The 5,513-nt window shown below is 41.2% G+C and overlaps 1 pseudogene; it reads right to left on the bottom strand.

Annotated features, from left to right (window-relative positions):
• Positions 1-4,227: 4,227 nt before the first annotated feature.
• Positions 4,228-5,069, bottom strand: LOC150068372 (olfactory receptor 7E178-like; annotated as a pseudogene).
• Positions 5,070-5,513: the final 444 nt, after the last annotated feature.

The raw sequence follows: 5,513 nt of genomic DNA, 5'->3' as shown, positions 1-5,513 counted from the left end.
CTCGGCTCTTGAAGCCCTTCTATTTGCTTCTACTTTAAAGATACACAAGACTAGAAAGAAACAGGCATAGAAATTACCATGGCCATGGCAACACTGCAATGCAAGTTACTCTTTGAAAATAGAGACTAAAAAGCTGGTTGTTGGTGGCTCACACCTGTACTACTATCTACTCAGGAGACTATGATATGGAGATCAGAGTTTGAAGCCAGCCAGACAGGACATTCTGTGAGACTCTGTCCTCCAACTAAAGGCACAAAAAACATAAGAGGAGCTGGGGCTCAAGTAGCACAACACCAATCTTGAGCAAACAAAGCTCAGAGCCTATATTTATGAATACATATAGGGTCATGTGTATCAGTGCACAAACCAATTCAGTAAAGTGTAGTAGGAAAGGATTCCTATGAAATAATTCCATTCATCAACTCATCTGTTGTTTAAGCAAATGACTAAGAAGAAGGTAAAAAACTGCTTTTTAAAAATATACAATTTTCCAGGGGCAGGTGGCTCATTATTCCAGAGAATAAGGTCTGAGAACCACAGGTGAAATCCTGATGGAACAGGGATGTCTGAGAAACACTTCTCCTCAATTAACTAGTCAAAAGTAGGAAGTGGAGCTGTAGCACTCAGCAAAAATCCCAAGGACAACACTTAGGCCCTGCGTTCCAGCCCCAGAACCTATGTGCAGAACCTGTGGGCACACACACACGTACACACCACATAAGGTGAAACATATTAAATGAGAAAGAATAGTGTAAGAACAAGAGCTATGGGGACACTAGGCATATCTGTCAATGGTTTCATTGATGTAATGTCGCCTTGTCATTTTCATCATTATCCTTCCTCTTCCTCTTCCTCTTCCTCTTCTCCTCCTTGTCCTCCTCCTCCTTGCCTCCTCCTCCTTGTCCTTCTCCTCCTCCTCTTTCAGGAGATCTTAGGAACCTGGTTGAACCATTGATATGCTGCTATTTTTGGTGAGCCACAAATGAGAATGAAAAGCACAGTAGGTAAAGAATTCTCCATTACATATGTTGGTACCCCTAACCTTCAAACCCTACCTGCAAATTCACTGAGGACATACACTTTTCAGTCTCCTTGTGTGTGCAAGGTTTTACAAGGGCATCCTCACCTCCTGTGATTCCCAAACCATCCTGCCTGTCCTCATGCTGCAGAGAAGACATTCCTGAAAGTCCTTCACCACCCATCCCACCCCACTCTATTGCTTAAGATTCTTCTCTCTTCAGCTATGGCCCAGGTACACAGATCTGAGTACCCCAGATCTGGTGCCCAGCACAAGTCCAGCTCTGTACTCAGGAAAGAGATGAAGACACAGAAGGAGCAGAGATGGTGGTGATGAGGAGAAAGATATAGCACTAGTGTCCTGGATACAGGGGAGGGAAGGCTCATCCTTGACTTCTATATGGCCTTGGAGGATTAATACCCACAGGTCACAATTAATCAACCTGTGTGTATTAACAGGCCAAGTCTCTGGACATTTCCAACACACGGCTTGCATAATCATAAAAAAATCCATGACAGTATGAAGACTGTTTTGTCTAGCAAGAAGATTTATAGATTTAAACTTTGGTCATTTATATTTATTTGATGAAGGGCAGAACCATTCCGTTTTCATTTTCATTGCATTAATATATGCTTTACCAACGTCTTATGTAGTATGTACATCTATAGAGTAACATTTATAATATTTGTATTATTCTACAATTTCAAGACAGAGGAATGGAAAAATAAGGAAAAGAATCTCAAAGAATGGATTCTGTATGGGTGGAACTGGAGGATTTTCAGCTGCAGTGTCATCTGATGTTGTAGATTTTGATGAAATGCCAGACGACAGGCTGATGACAGGCTCTCCTACCATCATGGACACTGATTTGCAGAACTCACAATTAGAAAAATTTATCCAAAGCTAACAAGTCTCAATCAACTCACTAACCTGGATAAAGTGGGGGGGTGGGGAGAATATCCAATATAATAGTTTTTAGCCTTGTTCTCTGCTAAACAAAGCTTCCAAGTTCTATGACCAGATGACAGCATCAAAAATATGGTGAATTGGGTGGCTGAGAGTTTGGCCTAGTGATAGAGTTCTTGCCTAGCATGCACAAAGACCCAGGTTCTGTTCCTCAGTACCACATACATAGAAAAAAACAGGAAGTGGTGCTGAGGCTCAAGTGGTAGAGCTCTAGCCTTGAGAAAGTCAAAGGACACTGCTCAGGGCCTGAGCTCAAGACCAGGACTGGCAATATATATATATATATATATATATATATATATATATATATATATATATATATATATACATGGCGAGTTGGGTCCAGGGTCCAGGAGTATGGCCTAGGTGGAGAGTGTTTGCCTAGCATGCACATACTGTATGATATGCACAGAAAAAAGCTGCAAGTGGTGTTGTGGCTCAAGTGACCTTGATCTCTAGCCTTGAGGAAGAACAGGGACAGTGTCATGACCCTGTGTTTAAGCCCAAGGATTGGCAAGAAAATATGGCTGATTATAGCATATTGAGGAGTTCAATTCCAAATTATAAGCCATTTGATTAGTCCCCAAACAAATTAACAACAGAAATATTGTGAATATCAGTGTTTTCAGTGGGGTCCCATTAGGAGGTACCAAATGAATGGAAACAAGGAGCCACACGATAATGCAGTCATAATAATCAATGGTCATGTGTGTGAAAATGAAATTTGGATCGCATTGTGCATATTGGTGAAAGGGTAGATGGAAGAGGAGAATGCTGGTAGAGATGAATCTGATGAAGATACTTTGTACAAGTGTGTAAACATGTTAATCTGAAATGTGTTTCTACAAGGAAGTTAAGGTAAATAGTGTTAAAGAGAGAAAGTAGCTTAGTCAAATCATTAAATTATATACTTTTTAACTATCATCAGTGACGTCTGTGAAATGAAAACTTTTGTAAAAACTGTTCCAGTTCAATATATAGGGAGAGACAAGTACACAAGCAACATCAGCACATATTTCTCCACATAATTAAAAATGATACATGATGATCCACACATTTTACATTATTTATCTTACATCATTTGATTTGTCTCAATCATGTTGTCTAAATCAATAAGCCTTCTGGAACATAAGATAGCTGAAGTATTCATTTTCTACTCATTCACAAATAATGTTCATTTATTGGTTTTCCTGATGAAAAACAATTTAGCTGTGTGCCTGTGGTTCACACCAAGAATCCAAGAAACTCAGGAGGCAGAGACCTAAGAATTTCAGTTTCAAAGCCATCCAGGTCAGAAAGTCTATCAGAATTGTATCTCCAGTTTGACACACACACACACACACACACACACACACACACACACACACACACACACAGAGCCAAAAGTGCAGCTATGGCTCACAGAGTAGAAAAATATCCCTGAGCAAAAAAAGCTCAGGGACAGTGTCCAGAACCGGAGTTCGTGAACCAGCACTGGTTCAAACAATCAAACAGACCACAAAAAAGCACCCACCTTACTTTTATTAGTCAGGAACTACAGGCTCACCTCTGAGATCTGGGCATCTGGGCAGACCTGGTCTTTAACAAGCACTAGATCCTATCCGGTGCTGTGGCTCAAGCCAGTAATCCTAGCTTCTCAAGGGGCTGAGACCTGTGGATCAAGGTCCAAACTCAGCCTGGGCACAAAAGGACTTGAGACTCTCATTTCCAATTTACCGCTAGAAAATGGCAAGTGGGGCTTTGGTCAATGGTGGGCAGTGGCCTTGAGGTGAAGAGCTCAGGGAAAGCGCCCAAGCTGAGTTCACCCGCTTTGACAACAAAAGAAAAAAAATCCCGGATTCTATCTATATAATAACTAAAAACAAAAGAGTTGGCCTTACATCATTAGCCAAGAAATGAGAAAACCCTGAGTTCAAACACCAGTGCTACCAAAACCAAAATGATCTGTTTTTCTCCACTTTTATTGAGGTAAAATATCCATGATAGAAAATTCACATCCAACCAATGTAAAATTCAGTTTGTGGGGTGACCATCTCCAGGTATGCATGATCTTTACAAACTAAAATGTTACACATTAAAAACAAGTAAATCCTTCCTCATGAATATCCTTGACACAGTGCTCCTGTGTCATCAATTACACTAATGAAACCAGACAAATACTAAGAATGTGTACAGACAGGTAGGATTTACAGGAATGAAGGTTATTTTTTTTAATCTGCAAAACCATATTACAGATGGATTTTCTACCTCCTGATGTCAGATCGTGGTTTCAACAACCTGCTCAGGACACTTTTGAGGTCCCTGTTCCTCAGGCTGTAGAAGAAGGGGTTCAGGAAAGGAGTGAACACTGCGTACATCACTGAGGACACAGCACTGCCACTGGGAGAATGTGACATAGCTGATCCAACAAAAACGCACGATGCTGTCCCAAAGAATAAACACACCACTGACAGGTGAGAGCCACAGGTGGAGAAGGTTTTGTATTTCCTTCCTAATGACGGGATTCTCAGTAATGAGGAAATAATTTTATAGTAAGAGAAAAGGATTCCAAAGATTGGAAGAAATCCATATATGTTAGCAACAACATATTTAAAAATAGCATTTGTGCTTGTGTCTTTACAGGAAAGATCCAGGATTTGAGAAGGGTCACAGAAGAAATTTGAGATTTCTAATTCATTGAAATCGGTCATTTGCAATGCCATCCATATGTGCAGGTGTCCACCGAAGAAGCTGATGAAAAATGACAGAAGAACCAAGGAGACACAGAGACAAGGGTTCATGATGAGAGGGTAATTCAGGGGGTGACAGATGGCTACAAAGCGGTCATAGGCCATCACAGTAAGAAGCATCACATCCACACAGCAAAAATGATGTAGAAGCACATCTGTGTGGGGCAGCCTGCACAGGCGATGGCTCTGCTGTGAGTCTGTAGGTTCACCAGAATCTTGGGCACAGTGATGGAGATGAAGCAGATGTCATCCAAGGAGAGGATGGAGAGGAAGAAGTACATTTGGGAGTGGATGTGGGGGTCAGTGGTGATGGCCAGGATGATGAGCAGATTTCCCAGTAAGGTGGTCAAATACATGGACAGGAAGAGTCCAAAGAGCATGGTTGTAATTTTGGATCCTCTGAGATTCTCAGGAGAAGGAAACCTGTAACCTGGGTTAGATTTCGTGCCTCTATATCACTTGGGCAACTGCTCATAAACAAAAACCCTCCTGTTAGGAAAATGAAGCACATATCCAGAAATTGTCAACTGTATACATTTGAAATTCAAGTACATACAAGTTTGAATTTTGCACCACCCATGCAATATAATATGCTCATGAATGTTGGTGAAGTGTGGCATTCCCTTACTTCTAGAATCTTCTCACTCTGGGATGCCTTGTTCCTCAGGCTTTTTCTACATGTGAAGTTTCTACATGTGACACACAGCTGTGTTGAAAAGCAAAGAACAACTGGGCTGGTAGAGCAAGATCACCTGACAGTATAGCACACTCCTGTGTAGTGGGGGGATCAGGTTCCATGG

This window comes from Megascapheus bottae, chromosome 1, assembly GCF_031878675.1.
Source record: "Megascapheus bottae isolate mThoBot1 chromosome 1, mThoBot2.hap1, whole genome shotgun sequence".
NCBI classification, from domain to species: Eukaryota; Metazoa; Chordata; class Mammalia; order Rodentia; family Geomyidae; genus Megascapheus; species Megascapheus bottae.
This window is presented reverse-complemented; position numbering and strand designations above follow the sequence as displayed.